This window comes from Sapajus apella, unplaced genomic scaffold, assembly GCF_009761245.1.
Source record: "Sapajus apella isolate SASKATOON/1434 unplaced genomic scaffold, GSC_monkey_1.0 scaffold51, whole genome shotgun sequence".
NCBI classification, from domain to species: Eukaryota; Metazoa; Chordata; class Mammalia; order Primates; family Cebidae; genus Sapajus; species Sapajus apella.
Window position 1 is genome coordinate 13841442 of NW_022436991.1, and position 18617 is coordinate 13860058.

Sequence of the window (18617 nt, forward strand, 5' to 3'; positions counted from 1 at the left end):
GCATTTAATATACTTAACCTGCTGAACATCATAGCTTAGCCTGGCCTACCTTAAATGTGCTCAGAGCACTTATATTAGCCTACAGTTGGGCAAAATCATCTAACACAAGGCGTATTTTACATGAAGTGTTGATTATCTCATGTAATTTATTGAGTACTGTACTCAAAGTGAAAAACAGAATGGCTGGGTACCGGAATACGGTTGCCACTGAATGTATATTGCTTTCATACCACAATAAAGTTGAAACATTCTAAGTTGAGCCATTGCAAGTTGGGATCATCTGTATTTATCTTTATATTTCTTTCTAGCCTTTTCTTCCACCCCCTTTTCTCTTTCCTTTTTGTTTTCTTTCTTTCTTTCTTTCTTTTTTCTTTTTTTGAGGCAGGGTCTCACTGTGTCACCCAGGTTGGTGTGCAGTGGCATGAACGTGGCTCAAGTGATCCTCTCACTTCAGCCTCCCGGGTAGCTGGGGCTATGGGCATATGCCGCCATCTCCTGCTAATTTTTGTATTTTTCGTAAACGGGGGTCTCACCATGTTACCCACGCTGGTCTCGAACTTCTGAACTCAAGCAATCCTCCTGCCTCTGCCTCCCAGTGTTGGGATTACAGTCATGAGCCACTGCACCTCTAGCATTTTTTTTAATGCAACTACATATATTTCAGAATTAGGGCCATACTAAGGGATAATTTAAAATGTCTACTTTGCATTATTCTTTTAAAAATGTATTTATTGAGGTATAACTTATGTGCAGTAAAAATAAACAAGCTTAAATGTATAGTTTTATGAATTTTTAGATGTAAATATATAAAATCAGTTATTCACATCAAATGTAGACTATTCTATATGCTTCATTTAAGAGGTTTTCACATGTCCCCTCCCAGTTAATACCTCTCCAAGGATAACTACTATTTTGACTCTCTCTCTTTTTTTTTGTTTAGACAGTGTCTTGCTCTGTCGCCCAGGCTGGCGTGCAGTGGTGCAGTCACAGCTCACTGTAGCCTCAAACTCCTGGGCTCAAGCAATTCTCCTGCCTTAGCCTCCTAAGTAGCTGAGCTACCATGCCTGGTTCCATCCATGTTTTTTAATTTTTTTTTTTTTTTTTTTTTTTTTTTTTTGAGACAGAGTCTTGTTCTGTTGCCAGGCTCCAGGCTGGAGTGCAGTGGTGCAATGTCGGCTCACTGCATTCTCCACCTCCTGGGTTCAAGCATTTCTTCTGCCTCAGCCTCCCGAGTAGCTGGGACTACAGGTGCACACCACCACATCCAGCTAATTTTTGTATTTTTTAGTAGAGACGGGGTTTCACCATGTTGGCCAGGATGGTCTCGATCTCTTGACCTCGTGATCCGCCCGCCTCGGCCTCCCAAAGTGCTGGGATTATAGGTGTGAGCCACTGCTCCCAGCCCCATCCATGTTTTTTAATACATCAGTACTTTGTTCATGATCACCATGGTATGAGACCTTCAATTATTCTCGGAAAAATTAAATTACCAAATAATTTGAGTACATTGTTGTTATTAAAAAATTTGCCTTCAGGGCCGGGCGCGGTGGCTCACGCCTGTAATCCCAGCACTTTGGGAGACCGAGGCAGGTGGATCACAAGGTCAAGAGATCGAGACCATCCTGGTCAACATGGTGAAACCCCGTCTCTACTAAAAATACAAAAAATCAGCTGGGCATGGTGGCACGTGCCTGTAATCCCAGCTACTCAGGAGGCTGAGGCATGAGAATTGCCTGAACCCGGGAGGCGGAGGCTGCGGTGAGCCAAGATCGCGCCATTGCACTCCAGCCTGGGTAATGAGAGCGAAACTCCGCCTCAAGAAAAAAAAAAAAAATTTGCCTTCAAATTTACCCTCAATCTCATTTCCCTTCCCAGACATAACTGCTGTTATACATTGGATGTTCATCTCTCTGGAGCTTTTTCTGTTTATAAAACTCTATTCTTTGTTTGTTTGTTTGTTTTTGGATGGAGAGTCTCACTCTGTTGCCCAGGCCAGAGTGCAGTGCAGTGGTGTGATCTCAGGTCACTGCAACCTCCGCCTTCTGGAGGCGATCCTTACACCTCAGCCTCCCAAGTAGCTGGGAGTAGCTGGGATTACAGGTGTGCACCACCATGCCTAGCAAATTTTTGTGTTTTGTTTTGTTTTGTTATGTTTGTAGAGACAGGGTTTTACCATGTTGACCAGGCGGGTCTCAAACTCCTGGCCTCAAGCGATCTGCCCACCTTGGCCTCCTAAAGTGCTAGGATTATAGGCATGAGCCACCGCACCCAGCCTATGCAACTCTATTATTTATTTCAGTGAGAAGTACTTTTGGCCACAAATAGCGAAAATCCCAAATAATAATGGTCTAAACCAGGGGTCAGCAAACTTTGTTCTGTAAAGGACCAGATAATATTTCATCCTTGTGGACCACACAGTCTCTTGTCACAACTACTCTGCCATTGAGCACAGAAGCAGCCCTAGTCAATATGTAAATGAACCTGGCAGTGTTCCAGTAAAACTTTATCTGCAAAAATAGGTGTGGCTGGCCGGATTTGACCTGTGACTAATTTGCTTACTCTTAGCCTAAATAATAGAGATTCATTTGGCTCATGTGGTACGAAATCTGGAAATAGCCTTATGAGAAAATCTGAATTCACACTTCTAACAAAAACATCTGAGAAAGCCTCTCTTTAATTTTATGCAATAGTAATTAACAGCTTTTTAAATTTTTGCCAGTCCTCTTTGTCTTTATTTCTGTGTTTTGGAAAAATGCCTCTGTCTGATCTTCCAGATCACTAATTTTCTTTCTATCTGTATCTCTTCTGCCCTTCAGCATGTTTTGATTACTTTTATTTATTTTATTATTTATTTATTTAAAGACAGAGTCTTGCTCTGTGGCTCAGGCTGGATTGTAGTGGCATGGTCTCAGCTCACTGCAACCTCTACCTCCCAGATTCTCCTGCCTCAGCCTCCCGAGTAGCTAGGATTACAGGCACTCGCCACCACGTCTGGCTAATTTTGTATTTTTACTAGAGACATGTTTTCACCATATTGGCCAGGCTGGTCACAAATGATTGATGACTAAATCTTTTGTGATTTTTTTTTTACATTTCCCAAGTTGCCATCAATGTGATTTTTAATTAATTCTTTTTCTGTAATAGGCTGTTCTTGTTCAATAGATGCAATGTCCTTCCTCTCTTATCCTTCTGATAATGTTAAATATATTTTAAGTGTCTCTGCTTGCATTATTATCTGTTTGATTGATATTTCTTCTATTTATTAAATTCATCCCCATCTTTCATGGAATATTTTGTGATTCGTGGATGTGTGCTCTTCTGTGTAGTATGATTCCCAGTTTCTTTGTTTTGGTTTGTTTATAGAGAACGTGTCTCACATGTTGACCAGGTTGGTCTGAACTCCTGGCCTCAAGCATTCTTCCTGCCCCGGCCTCCCACACACTAGAATTACAGGCATGAGCCGCTGATTTCCCATTTTCTTCTCTGTAGGCGATATAGATGGCTGCCAGTACTTATGGGTAGAGGGTCAGAACTTGCTGCAAGACGTGTAATGTAATCGCTGGTTTTGTGAGCACACGGTCTCTCTTTTCTTTTTTGGCTATGTTCTGCCTTTCTGGCCCGAAGACCCACAGTCACAGCTCCTGAAGGCTGGTGAGATTGACAGGCTACCTCCTGGTATCCCCACAGGAGCTCTTGGTCAATCCTTTGACCCTTCGTCTGGGGCCTTCTCCTCTCCCTGGAGAATGTGCTGCCTCTAGGTTTGGAGCAGTCCAGGCCCAACTTCACCCTTTTTTGGCTGTCCTTCACTTCACCTCTCTAAGCCTCAGCGTTCTCACCTGTCAAATGGGGATAAGGATAATAATACCTACCTCCTAGGGTTAATGAGAGTGTCAATGGAAATAGCTGATGTCAAGTGTTCAGCATGGGGCCCGGCACATATTAGTTGCTAAAATATGTTAGTACCCTTCATCTGTCTTAGTCTGAGCAAGTATTTCTCACACACGTGTTGTGTGCCATGGCAGTGGTGGTTTTGGCAGCCATGCCGTAATGTTAGCTTATCCTGGGCGCATCAGCTGAAAGCCCTGCCTTCTGTCTCCTGAACTTTTCTCAAGCCACCCTTCCCTCGCACTGCCTCGCCTTGTACAGGACCTTTACCTTCACCGTGATGCATCTTATCCAGCCACTCTGGCTCCCTCTCTAACCTGAAGAAATTGATCTGAACCCACATTCCGTCATCGAGTTTATTCTGTGTACCTCCCATCTGAATGTCATCCACCAGCATAATAAACAGCTTCAACAGCCAGATCCAGCCATTGATAAAATTATGGCCTGGGAGAGGACCAAGGACAACCCCACGACATGCCACCCTTCCAGGGAAGAGTAATTTAGATGACTGGGCAAGATGATTAATTTGTCTAGTTCCTGTAATAGTGTGTCCTTGTGGCTTGATTATATTAGCCACCATGTAGTCCATGTTATTTACCATGGGCCAGGCACTGAGGTAAGGGCTTTTGCATATATTTACTTTTTTTTTTTCTTAGCAAAAAGTTTTACTCTTGTTGCCCAGGCTGGAGTGCAATGGTGTGATCTTGGCTCGCTGCAACCTCCACCTCCTGGGTTCAAGCAATTCTCCTGCCTCATCCTCCCCAAGTAGCTGGGATTATAAGCATGCATGAAAGCCCTGTCTCTACAAAGGACAAAAAAATTAGCTGGATGTGGTGGCATGCACCTGTAGTCCCAGCTAATTGGGAGGCTGAGGTGGGAAGATCACTTGAGCCCAGAATGTTGAGACTGCAGTCAGCTGAGATCATGCCACTGCACTCCATCCAGGGCAATAGAGTGAGAATCTGTCTCAAACACACACACACACACACACACACACACACACAGAGTTGTGGATACAGGAGCATATACAGGAGTATGGGGTACCGGCAAGCTGTTCATTGTGATAGAGGCACCACCATGCCAGACTAATTTTATATTTTTAGTAGGGATGGAGTTTTACCATGTTGGCCAGGCTGGTCTTAAACTCCTGACCTCAGGTGATCCACCTGCCTTGGCCTCCCAGAGTGCTGGGATTACAGGCATGCACCACTTTGTCTGGTTAATTTTGTATTTTTAGTAGAGACAGGGTTTCTCCATGTTGGTCAGGCTGGTCTCGAACTTCCAACCTCAGGTGATCCGCCAACCTTGGCCTCCCAAAGTGCTGGGATTGCAAGTGTGAGCCACCATGCCCAGCCAAAACCTTTTTTTTTTTTTTAAACAGGGTCTCCCTTTGTTGCCCAGGCTGGAGTGCAATGGCGTGATCATAATTCACTGCAGCCTCGACCTCCCAGGCTCAAGTGATCCTCCTACCCCAGGCTCCCATGTTCCTGGGACCACAGGTGCACCACCACACCCAGCTAACTTTTATTTTATTTTTATTTTTGTAGAAATGGAGTCTTACTGTGTTGCCAAGGCTGGTCTCAAACTCCTGAGCTCCATTGATCCTTCTACCTTGGCCTCCCAAAGTGCCAGGATTACTTTAGGTGTGAACCATGGTGCCTGTCCCACCCTAAACCCTTCATCCAAACTTCTCAATCTTATTGGCTGTATTCAGGTCAGGTGCCTGCTCCTATTCCAGGTGCCTGTGGTTAGCGGTGGGATCACACTGTCCCCATGTGTCATCCAGGAATCTCACTGCTGTGACCTTGTGGCTGATGGAACAGTGACATGCAGAATTCAGATGCACATTTTACAAATAAAAGCGAGGCCCTAAGTCACATAGCTAATAAGAAACCAGGGCTTGTGGCCAGGCACGGTGGCTCACACCTGTAATCCAAGCACTTTGGAGGCCAAGGTGGGCGAATCACCCGAGGTTGGGAGTTCAAGATCAGCCTGACCAACACGGTGAAACCCCGTCTTTATAAAAATAAATAAATAAATAAATAATAAAAAGAAACCAGGGCTTGTTCAAGACCAGCCTGGGCAATATGGCAAGACCTGGTCTGTATAAAAAAAAAAAAAAAAAAAAATTAGTTGGGTGTGGTGGTGTGTGCCTGCGGTCCCAGCTACTTGGGAGGCTGAAGTGGGAGGATCCCTTGAGCCCAGGAAGCCAGGACTGCAGTGAGGTGCGTTCATGCCATCGCACTCCAGCCTGAGTGACAGAGGTGAGACCTTATCTCTACCAACCAGGGCTTGGTCCTGCTCTGTCTCATGCTGAAGCTCGTGTTGTTCACGCTCTGCTCCTTAGGCTGGGCCTCACTGTCCCAGGATGGCTTTGCTTGTGGTGTCTATGAGGGCTGGCCAGTGACTGAGGCCAGAGAGCCCAGGGACCCACCTTGTGTCATCTACCATGATCCAGTCCCCATCAAGGGCTCTGAGATTCCTGGTTGGTTTACTTATTTCTTTGGTGACTTGGAAGTCACCTCGGCCCTGGCTGAGGTCTCAGATCTCAGTTTCATGGTGGGACCTGACACTAAAGGTGACAAGCAGAGACACTGGAGTTCAATAAAGCTAGGTGCTTTTTGTTTGGTTTTGGAGAGACAGGGTCTTCCTATCTTGCCCAGGCTGGTCTTGAGTTCCTGGTCTCAAGCCATTCTTCCACGTTAGTCTCCCAAAGTGCTGGGATTATAGGCTTGAGACTGCGCTTGTCCAAAGCTAGGTTTGAATTCTAGCTCTGTGACTTCTCATTGGATGACTCTCTATGCCTCAGCTTCTTTAACTGTAAAATAGAGATAATCATAATAGCCAGTTTATCAGTTGCTGTGATGGGTCAGTGAACTAAAACGTGCAAACCACTCTGCACAAATCAATTACTTAGCACAGAGCAATCAGTTCTCTGAATGAGAGCAGCTTATGAACTCTGAAACAATGGGGAAAGAACAGGAGTCCAGAGGAGGAAGTCTTTACTCAGCTAACAGGACAGGCAGTGGGAAGGGGACTGGCCAGAGTTTTAGGGGGAATTGGCATTGAAGACTGAATGGATGATGGCAGGATTGGGGTAAGGCATGGCAGATAAGGACAGATGTGGGCCTGGCATGGTGGCTTATGCCTGTAATCCTAGTACTTTGGGAGGCCTAGACAGTTGGATTGCATGAGGCCAGGAGTTCGAGACCAGCCTGGCAACATGGTAAAGCCCGGTCTCTACAAAAAGACAAAAAAATTAGCTGGATGTGGTGGCATGTTCCCATAGTCCCAGCTACTCGGGAGGCTGAGCTGGGAGGATCACTTGAGCCCACTTGGGAGGTCGAGGCTGCAGTGAGCTGAGATCACGCCACTGCACTCCATCCAGGGCAACAGAGTAAGACCCTGTCTCTCTCTCTTTCTCTCTCTCTGTCTCTCTGTCTCTCTCTCTCTCTCTCTCTCTCTCTCTCACACACACACACACACACACACACACACACCCCAGATATGGACACAGGAGCATATGCAGGAGTGTGGGGGACCAGCAAGTTGTTCATTGTGATAGAGGCAAAGAAAAGAATAGATATTGGGAGCAAATGAGCATCAGCAAGACTGGTCTTGTAGACTGGGGCCCTATAGAAGAAACTTTGTGCACTCATTCTTTCATTCAGTGGGCAAATATTAAGCACCTGCCATGTGCTAAACATTGTCCTGGGCCCTGGAGATTCAGCAGTGAACAAAACAGACACAAATCCATGCCCTTGTGGAGCTTATGTGCCAGTGGCTGGAGGCAGACAGTAAGCAAATAAATAAGCAAAACATAAAGGGTGTCAGAGAAAAAATAAAGCAGGGAAGGGGGCTGGGGAGGCCTGGGGAGGGAAGGGACATTAAATAGAGCCCTCAGAAGGGCCTTGCTGAGAATGTGAGCAGAGACTACAGGAAGTGAGAGGAAGCCACGCAGATCTCTGGGAAAGGAGCATTTCCACCCAGGGAACAGCAAGGGCAAAATCGCAAGGACAGGGGGCATCTGTGAGGCTGATCAGGAGGATCAGCAAGGGCAATGACCTTTATTGCCTTTGCTATAAATAAAGACCGTTAAGTCTTGCTCTGAGCATTAGGAATGATAAATGCTTCATCTCCTGAGATGGGAGAGCGAGTGAGAGCAGGCGTTAGGGGGAACATCAGGAATTCAGCTTAAAACGTCGGAAGATCTCTGTAGGCAGCTGGTGATGGGAATCTGGGACTCAGGGAGAAAAGCTATCTTAAGCTGAGTCTGTCTGGAGTGTGGAACCATTGACAACTCTTTTGTTTTCTGAATACAGAGGTAGAGTGGACTGAGGTCATTAGTTATGCAAGTAATTCGTGAAAACAGCTTCCTTTAAAAATGGTGGTACACGCCTGTAATCCCAGGACTTAGGGAGGCGGAGGCAGGAAGTTTGCCTGAGCCCAGAAGTTAGAGATCACCCTCAGCAGTATAGCAAGACCCCATCTCTACAAAAAGTAAAAATAGGCCAGGCGAGGTGGCTCACACCTGTAATCCCAGCTCTTGGGAAGGCCGAGGCAGGTGGATCACTTGAGGTCAGGAGTTTGAGACCAGCCTGGCCAATGGTAAAAACCTCTCTACAAAATTTAGCTGGGCATGGTGGCATGTGTCTGACAACCTGCAGTAGCCTCTCGCCTGCAACCTGGCACCCATTCGCCACCATCTAAACCTTTTCTCATTCCAACTTCCACTGTCCGCTCCAGGAGCACCACGTGGCTTCCCAGTGGTGTGGGGCTCAGGGCCGAACTCCTGCCGTGGGCACGTGGTGTTTGTGGTCCGGCCGGCTTAGTCCTGTGTCAGTCTCTGCCCACGAGCTTCCTTGTCCCTTCTGCTCTGTGCTCATGTGCGTCTGCTGCCTTAGCGTGCACCCACTTCACTTCAGGCACTCTCCCCTCTACTCCACAATTAACCTTCAGGGTTTGGTTCTGTTGTCCCCTGCAGCGAAGCTTCACCTGCCTCCCTTTTAAAGCCACTCATGGCCCCTGCCTCCCCCACATTCTGAGTGCTGATGTCATACATCTGGTAGGAGGTCATTCGATTAAAATCCGCCTTCCTCACTGAACCACCAGCTCCATGAGGCTGGGGACATGTCCTGGCATAGATTAGGAGGTGTTTAGTACATCTGGAAGAAGGCAGGAAAGAAGATGGGTGAGGAGGGAGGAGGGAAAGGAATGCAGTCCCACATGGTCAGGGAGGGGACGGGGTGAGAGGGAACGAGCGTTTACTGTTGCCTTTAAATACCTAGATGAACATTATCTCATGCAGCAAAAATCTTGACTGCAATACGTGAGAGTAAATCCAATTTGAGACCCATGAACCCCACTGCACTGCCCTAGACTTGAAAGTGAGATTTCAGCACCTGCCGTTAGCACAGATAGGCTTTGCCCTTAAGCAGGCCTGGGATGTCAGAAGCCAAGACTCCAGCCATCCCCTGGGATCAGCCAGCATGCTCTGATCACTCTCTATCCCGGCTCCAAGACAGGCTCTGGGGGTCTCCTGGCACCTGTTTTGTTTTGTTTTGTTTTGTTTTTGAGACAGAGTCTCGCTCTGTCCCCAGGCACCAGGCTGGAGTGCAGTGGCGCGATCTCGGTTCACTGCAGCCTCCGCCTCCAGAGTTCAAGCAGTTGTCCTGCCTCAGCCTCCCGATTAGCTGGGTCTACAAGTGTGTGCCACCACGCCCAGCTAATTTTCGTATTTTAGTAGAGATGGGGTTTTACTATGTTGGCCAGGATGGTCTCGAGCTCTTGACCTCATGATCCGCCCGCCTCGGCCTCCCAAAGTCCTGGCATCTGCTTTTACATTCACTGTTCCCTTCTGGTCCCTGCGCTGCCCTCCCCCATCCTCCTTGAGAACTCTGTTACAATTCAGTGCCTTGTTTTCTCTTCTGCAAAGTCCACCCAGCCCCGTCAGCAATGCCAGGCCCCTCCACTTTACCCACCGCCCTTGTGGCATGGATGCCTCCTTTTTTTATGGAGTTTCACTTTTGTTGCCCCGGCTGGAGTGCGCTGGTACGATCTAAACTCACCACCGCCTCTGCCTCCCAGATTCAAACGATTCTCCTGCCTCAGCCTCCGGAGTAGCTGGGGTTACAGCCACATGCCACCATGCCCAGATAATTTTTTGTGTTTTTTTTTAAGTAGGGACGGGGGAGTTCACCATGTTGGCCAGGCTGGTCTCGAACTCCTGACCTCAGGTGATCCACCTGCCCCAGTCCCCCCAAGTGCTGGGATTACAGGCGTGAGCCACTGCGCCCAGCCTCAGGTCCCTCCTCTTGATAGTATCTGCCACATTGCATTGGAGCAGTTTTCCGTTTCCACGTCTCTGCTCCAAGTTCCTTGAGACCAGGGATTTCTGTCTTCTTTTCTTTCCTCTGTTCCTTCTCGTTCACTTCCTGAAAATCCTTTATAAGCTCCTTGTACATGCCGGGAACTGGGAGATACAGCAGTGAGCAAGCTGGCATTGTGGGTCTGGCATCCTGATGGGGGAGGCCTTGGATAAATGAACAGAGATGCTTTCAGAGAGTGAGAGGTGCTACCGGGTGAGGAAGCAGACAAGGACTGAGCTGGTTGGGAGAGGCCCCTGGAAGAGGGGATGCTATCAAACAAGCTTACCCTTGAGCGAGGAAGGAAACATTACAGGCAGAGGAACAGCAAGGGCAATGACCTTTGTTTACTTATTTATTATAGAGATGGGGGGGCGGGGAGGGTGCTCTCGTGATATTTCCCAGGCTGACCTCAAACTCCTGGGCTCAAGTAATCCTCCCACCTTGGCCTCCCAAAGTGCTGGGATTACAGGCATAAGCCACTGCACCCAGCCAGCAATGACTTTGAGAAGCAGCCAGAAGGACCACATGGCTATCGGGATGAAGGTGGAAATGAGGTCTGGGAGGGTGGCGGGGCCAGATTGCACTTGTCTGCCTGTCTCTGGCCCTTGCCCAATGCCTAGCCCATAGGAGAAGCACAAGGAATATGTGTAGGATAAATAGGAAGGGAGTGCCCTCCCCTCTTCAGGGTCTGGCGGCAGCCTTGGGGTACGGGGGATGAGCATCCGCTCAGACAGCGCTGCCTGTGGGGCTGGTGGTGATAAATGCCCTGTGTTGGGAGGTTCATTTCCTTAGAAGGAAAAGTTCTCTGATGGAAATTGAGCGGATGGAGGCAGAGACTGACAGACGGCGGCTGCCTCTCTCCTCCCATCAGGCCCAATGGCCAGTCCTGCAGGTTTGAGAGGCTCTGACAGGTAAAAGTGGCCCTAAATCAGCTCCACTAACAGCACCAGCCTGGGAGGGTGAAAGCAGCTTGCTTCTCTTCCTTCTTAATAATCAGAGGCTGTTTATGCTGCCTCAGGCCTGAGCCCCCTCCTGTGCTGTCCTCAGACAAGGAGGGTGCGGGCAGCCTCAACCCTTCCACCTGCAGCCCCTGTGGGAACCTGAGCCTCCCTCAGCCCTTCTCAACTCAGGACTCACTTAAAATCCAGGTGAGATGATGCCAGGTCTGCCCCAAGCCCTCTGGTAGCTTCCTGGCCGCCTCAGCATCAGGCCAGAGTGTGCAAGGCCTGGCAGCCACAAGGTCTGTCCCACCCCATCTCCTGCCGCCCCCCTGCCCTGTTCACTCTGTTCCGGCCACACTGGCCTCTGAGCACTTCCCCAAATGTGCTGAGCCTCCTGGGCTCTGCCCTCGCTGTTCCTGCCGTCTGGAAGACCCTTTTAACCCATTACCCTTGTAACTGCCCAGTGGGTTCAGTCTGCCTGCTGCCTAGATACAGCCAATTTCTCAAAACAGGAATTGAGACAGATACAGACTTTAATACATGTAGAGTCAGCTGGACAGCAGACCAGAGATTTACTATTACTCAAATCAGACTTCCTAAAATGCTGGAGGCTAGAGTTTTGGGGTTTTTTTTTTTTTTTATTTCTTTTATTCTTTTTCTTTTTTTTGAAACAGAGATTTGCTCTATTGCCCAGGCTGGAATGCAGTGGTGCAATCTCGGCTCACTGCAACCTCCTCCTCCTGGATTGAAGTGATTCTCCTACCTTAGCCTCCTGAGTAGCTGTTATTATAGGCACCCGCTACCACACCCAGCTAATTTTTGTATTTTTAGTAGAAACTGAGTTTGGTCACATTGACCAGGCTGGTCTTGAACTCCTGACCTCAAGTGATCCATGCACCTTGGCCTCCCAAAGTTCCGGGATTACAGGCATGAGCCACTGTGCCAGCTCTTTTTTTTTTTTTTTTTAAGATTTTTTTTTTTTTTTTTCAAAGAGACAGTGGGTGTCGGAGGGGCTCACTTTGTTGCTCACTCTGTTGCCCTAGCTAGTATTGAACTCCTGGGCTCAAGTGATCCTCCCACCTCTGCTTCCCAAAGTGCTGGGATTACAGGCATGAGCCAGGGCACCCAGATGAGGCTAGGGTTTTTCAAGGATAGTTTGGTGAGCAGGGAGCTAGGTCCTGGCTGCCATTGATTGGCTGGAAGGTGCAGTCATAGGGGTGTGGCTTGGACCATGCAAGAGCCTGAAGAGACATCTCAAAAGGCCAATCTTAGGATCCACAGTCGTGATTTGCAGGAGTACTTGAGGAAGCTCCAAATCTAATGACCTCTGGAGTGATGGCTGGTGATCGTTTAACTGTGCCTACATTTTAGCAGAATTCAGGCCCTAACAGAATTCATCCCCCTAACCTGGTGGGTGGCCTTTCATTAGATGTACAAAGGTGGTTTCGTTTTGGGAAGGGCTGTTATTATTAAAACGATAAACTAAATTTTCCCAAAGTTAGTGCGGCACATGCCCAAGAATGACCAAAGGCAGTTTGGAGGTTAAAGGCAAGACAGAATTGGTTATGTCAGGATTTTCTCTTTAGCATCATTTTCGCAAAGGTGCTTTTACCCTTGGGGTGCACCTCCCCAGAGAGGCCTTCTTGGAGCCCTGAACCCCCCACCCCAACCCCAGCTGCAGTGAAGGGAAGAGGGAGCCCCTCCCCTTCCTCCTAGACTCTTCCTTCCCTTCCTACTTTCTTCTTTTTAAGAGATGGCATCTCATTATGTTGCCCACGCTGGTCTTGAGCTCCTGGGCAAGTGATCTTCCTGCCTCAGCCTCCCAAAGTGCTGGGATTACACGTATGAGCCACTGCACTCCACTGTTTTGCTTTTTTATAAATCCTCTGTCTCCTTTCACTAGAATGTGAACTTCGTGGTACCAGAGTAGACTTTGCTGGGCTCACTGCTGTATCTCCAGAGACTAGTTCAGGGCCCGGCCAGAGGAAGTGTTCGGCAGAAATTGAAGGAACGCATCAATGTGTGAAATAAAGTCAGCACCACCCACCTCCCAGGGTTGTGTGAATGTGGAAGTTCTGCCTCTGTGTTTCCCAGTGTGATTTGCCTACCTCCGCTACCTTGTAGGTGGCTTGTAAACATTTCCTCTTTTAGTAGGTCTGTGTTTATGTCTACAGTTACCTGGCAAGCAATAATGATTTTCCACTTATGGTATTAATATGAACTTTCCATTTTAAAGTAAACTCATTCAAGTTTTTTGTTTTTTTTTTTTTTGAGGTGGAGTTTCACTCTGTTGCCCAGGCTGGAGTGCAGTGGTATGATCTTAGCTCACTGCAACCTTCACCTCCCGGGTTCAAGCAAATCTCTCGCCTCAGCCTCCAGAGTAGCTGGGATTACAGGCACTCACCACCACACCTGGCTAATTTTTTGTATTTTTAGTAGAGATGGGGTTTCACCATGTTGGCCAGGCTGGTCTCCAACTCCTGACCTCAAGTGATCCAGCCGCCTTGGCCTCCCAAAGTGCTGAGATTACAGATGTGAGCCACCGTGCCTGGCCTCAAGATTTTTTAAGACTTCTATATTTGTGAGTCTGAATGATAATTGATAAATATCTTGCAATTTTCTAAAATTGCAATAAACACCTTGCAATTTTAGAAAACTTTTCTGAGAATAAAAAGAAATGCTTATGATTTTCCATTGTACATGGATTGAAAATGATGTTTTAGATAGCTATGTAAGAAAAACATTTTTATAAAAAATACAGCATAACTGTGTCCTGGGGTTCTAGATTCTGGATCTGCCTTGATAGTCTCTAAAACCTCAAGGTACGTATTGGTAGCAATAAAGAATAGTACACAGCAGGTAGGGTAGTAATAACTGTAACTCTAAGGTATTCAAAAAATAGCCCAAATGCTCCCTTTGATTATCCATCTGGTGTGTGCGTAGCACACCTACCCAGGGTACGAGAAACTCAAATGTTTGCTGCAGTGTTTTGTGCTGTTTTATTCCACCTCTAGGGGGCAGTATCAGCCGTTGCTTGGCTTCTGCTGGCGTTAATGGGTGCACTGACTGCAGAGTATTTATTGCTCCTTTTTTGAGGATGGGAATACAACTGATATGTTAGCAAATGCAGTCAAAAGCAGGCCCAGGCTGGGTGCAGTGGCTCACACCTGTGATCCTAGCACTTTGGGAGGCCAAGATGGGTGGATTGCTTGAGGTCAGGAGACCAACCTGGCCAACATGATGAAACCCTGTCTCTACTAAAAATACAAAAATTAGCCAGGCATGGGGGTCGATGCCTATAGTCCCAGCTACTCGGGGGGCTGAGGCAGGAGAATTATTTGAACCTGGGAAGCGGAGATTGCAGTGAACTGAGATCGTGCCACTGCACTCCAGCCTGGGTGACAGAGTAAGATTGTCTCAAAAAAGAAAGAAAAATTCTTTCTCATTTAACTCATATGCACTGAGGCTGGGCTCCACAGTGCAGGGACACACAGACTCACTGGGGGAACAGAGGAGCTGGCCCTCGGGGTGGGTTTTGAAGGAAGAGTATGAGTTTTGTACTGTAAGATACATTTGGGTCTTCTCTTCTTGTGGGCTTAGGGCTATGGGAGCTTTCATTGAGGTATCATTTAGTCCTCTGTGAAGTGCTTCCCTGAGCCCTTAGACATGCCAGGGACTTTGGATTCACCTAGTATTTGTTCTACTACTGTGCTACCCAGAACTCACTCAGGTATAAATCTCTCTCTCTTTTGCACATGCACACATGTGCACACACACACACACACACACACACTTCAGACTGGCCTGAGGAAAGAAAGGAATGTATGCGCTCAAGTGACTAAAAGGTTCAAGTTAGTGCTGGCTTCGGGCGTGGCTGGATGTGGCGGATTAACCACCATTAAAGGATCTAGTTGCTTTCTGGCCTGTCTCTCAGTGTCCTCCATTCTGCTGTCTCTATGTTGGTGTCATCAGTCTTGGGCAGATTTTTCTAACTTTTTTTTTTGGTAGAAATGGGGCTTACTATGTTGCCCAGGCTGGTCTCGAACTCCTGAGCTCGGGCGATCCTCCCGCCTCAGCCTCCCAAAGTGCTGGGATTACAGGTGTGAGCCACTGTGCCTGGCATCTTGGGCAGATTTTTTCATGGAACGTATAAGAATGCTCGTAACGGTGAACCTAAGAAGTTGGTAAAATTACTCCTTCTTTTGTGTGTGAAGAAATGACTTCTTCTGGCCGGGTGCGGTGGCTCAAGCCTGTAATCCCAGCACTTTGGGAGGCCGAGGCGGGTGGATCACGAGGTCAAGAGATCGAGACCATCCTGGTCAACATGGTGAAACCCCGTCTCTACTAAAAATACAAAAAATTAGCTGGGCATGGTGGCACATGCTTGTAATCCCAGCTACTCAGGAGGCTGAGGCAGGAGAATTGCCTGAACCCAGGAGGCGGAGGTTGCGGTGAGCCGAGATCGCGCCATTGCACTCCAGCCTGGGTAACAAGAGCGAAACTCCGTCTCAAAAAAAAAAAAAAAAAAAGAAATGACTTTTTCTTTCCTTCCCTAGTAGCCCTGGCTCATGTCAGCTAATAATTGTAGAGGAGAGTTAAGGACTTTCTCAGGAGGATCCTTGGGAGGCACAGCTTGGGAAGTATGCCTAGCCCTGAACCATCACGTGGCCGGGGAGATGGGATGCACTGGCCGGGCCTGCGGCACGTGCTTTCCCTCACAGAGCTGGGAGTGTTATTTCCAGCCATGCCACATGGACCAAGAGTGGACAAAAGGCAGTTTCCCAGAGGAGAATCAAAGTGTTGTACGCAGAACAGGAATGGATGCTGGCCCCACAAAAACAAGATTGTCTATCTCCACCTAGAGGCTCTGAGACCTTCAGGCAATTTGCTTCAGCTTTCAAAGCCTCAATTTCCTCCTCTGTAAAATGGGCATAATGATCTTAGCGCATAAGATTGCTGCAGGCATTAAATAAGCACCCACAGATAGCATTGATAAATGGCAGTAAAGGATGCCTGAAAATCTGGACCCCAGTAACTATAAGCATTGGCTTGTCATCCATAACTCATCCCTTAGTTAGGATGTGGAGCCTGCAGAGAGGCAGCGGGGAAAGAGCTCTGTGGCCCCAGACAGTGTCTCCTTTTTTGTTCTTGCTTTTTTTTGTTTTGTTTTTTGAGACGGAATCTCACTCTCATCCAGGCTGGAGTGCAGGCGTGATCTTGGCTCACCGCAACCTCCATCTCCCGGATTCAAGCCATTCTCCTGCCTTAGCCTCCCAAGTAGCTAGGATTACAGGCATTTACCACCATGCCTAGCTAATTTTTGTATTTTCAGTAGCGATGGGGTTTTACCATGTTGGCCAGGCCAGCTTTGAACTCCTGGCCTCAAGTGATCTATCCGCCTCCCAAAGTGCTGGGATTACAGGCGTGAGCCACCGCACCTGGCCATGGACAGTAACTTCGTGGTTTCAGTGTTATCCCATCTAAGCGATGGTTCTTTGCGGGGACCTGCAGCCAGCAAGGTTAGGTATGTGGCATTCTCAAGCCCTAGAAACCAACACTGTACTCTCTGCTACTCCTGAATGCAGCTCGGGCTTCTGCATTCACTAAGTCAGCCCCGTTGAGGAGAATTCCAATATTCTGGCCTCAGAGGAATACGTGATCCCTGAAATATGGATTCCGTATTTTTTTTTTTTTTTTTTTTTGACGGAGGGAGTTTCACTCTTGTTACCCAGGCTGGAGTGCAATGGCGCTATCTCGGCTCACCGCAACCTCCGCCTCCTGGGTTCAGGCAATTCTCCTGCTTCAGTCTCCTTAGTAGCTGGGATTACAGGCACACGCCACCATGCCCAGCTAATTTTTTGTATTTTTAGTAGAGATGGGGTTTCGCCGTGTTGACCAGGATGGTCTAGATCTCTTGACCTCGTGATCCACCCGCCTCGGCCTCCCAAAGTGCTGGGATTACAGGCGTGAGCCACCGTGCCCGCCTGGACTCCGTCTTTAGGAGTTAAGTATAACTGATTCTTGGCATTTCATTCCAATTCCATTCCCCTCCCCCAGAGAGAATTAATAATATGGCCATTGGTAGAATTATTATTATTATTTTTTGAGACAGGGTCTTGCTCTGTCACCTAGGCTGGAGTGCAGTGGTGAAATCATAGCTCACTGCAGCCTCCACCTCCTGGGCTCAAGCCATCCTCTCACCTAAGCCTCCCAAGTAGCTGGGACTACAGGTGCACACCACCATGCATGGTTGATCTTTTGTTTTTTTGGTATTTCTGTAGAAATGGGGTCCTGCTGTGTAGCGATGGGGTCCTGCTGTGTAGAGATGGGGCCTTGTTGTGTAGAGATGGGGCCTTGTTGTGTAGAGATGGGGCCCTGCTGTGTAGAGATGGGGCCCTGCTGTGTAGAGATGGGGCCCTGCTGTGCAGAGATGGGGTCCTGCTATGTTGCCCAGGCTTATCTCAAACCACAGTCCTAACTTCTCTCTTACCTCCGTAGTGCCTAACTCTTAGTAGGATGTTTTTTTTCCTTAGGTTAAGGGTCTCGCTCTGTTGCCCAGGCCGGAGTGTGGTGGCATGATCATAGCTCACTGCAGCCTCGACCTCCTGGGCTCAGGCTGTCCTCCCACCTCAGCCTCCCAAGTAGCTGGGACTACAGCCTCACGCCACCACACTCAGCTAATTTTGAAAAAACATTTTTATAGAGACAGCCATTGATAAAATTCTGTGCCTTCTCCAGGGCCAACATTGGGGATAAAGATGACATTTATCAATAAGGACACTGAGACTCTGCTTTTGTGTCACATCCAAACTCCTTGGACCCTCTGCTGTAGGTCACTCGCGCCTCCTCAGCACCCAGCACTCAAGCCAATTCTTCATTCCTCTGGCCTCCCTGCAAGCTCCACATCCTAACCAAGGGGTAATTTAGGAGTGACAAGCCAATGCTTCAGGTGGCTGGGGCCCAGCTTTTCAGGCATCCTCTGGCCCGTCCATGAACATTTCATGTTTCTTCATGCCCCCAAACCTTTGTTCGTGCTGGTCCTGCTGCCTGGAATGCCCTTCCCTATTCTTGTTGCCCAGGTAACATTTCAACTTTCAGATCCCCGCTCAAATGTGTCCTCATGGATTCATTCACTCAGCAATTTCATTGGAATGCACAATGAACGAAATAGACAAAGCTGTCTGCCTCCATAGAATTCTCATTCTAGTGCAAGGACAGACCAGTAAATGAAAGGTATAATAAGTAAGATAAATTAGACATGTGTTAGTGCGGGGGGGATACAGAGAGGAGGGTGCGGTGTGTGTATAGCTTGCAAGTTTCACTACGGTGGTCAGGGAGGCGTCACTGAGAAGGGAGGATCTGGGTTAAGTCTTAAGTCTTTTTTTTTTTTTTTTTTTTTGAGATGGAGTCTCACTCTGTCGCC

General features: G+C 47.9%; 1 protein-coding gene and 1 long non-coding RNA gene across 7 annotated transcripts in view; one reads left to right on the forward strand and one right to left on the reverse strand.

Moving 5' to 3' along the window:
* KIAA0556 (KIAA0556 ortholog) overlaps positions 1–18617 on the forward strand; it is a 227904-nt gene that overhangs the window by 41123 nt on the left and 168164 nt on the right. The window lies entirely within an intron of this gene.
* Positions 1225–18617, reverse strand: part of LOC116526601 — an 18676-nt gene continuing 1283 nt past the window's right edge. Inside the window, exons 2-3 of the long non-coding RNA XR_004258217.1 lie at positions 3066–3070; positions 1225–1242 (exon numbers count right to left, since the gene is read on the reverse strand). This is a non-coding gene — a long non-coding RNA (uncharacterized LOC116526601). The remainder of the gene's footprint in view (positions 1243–3065; positions 3071–18617) is intronic.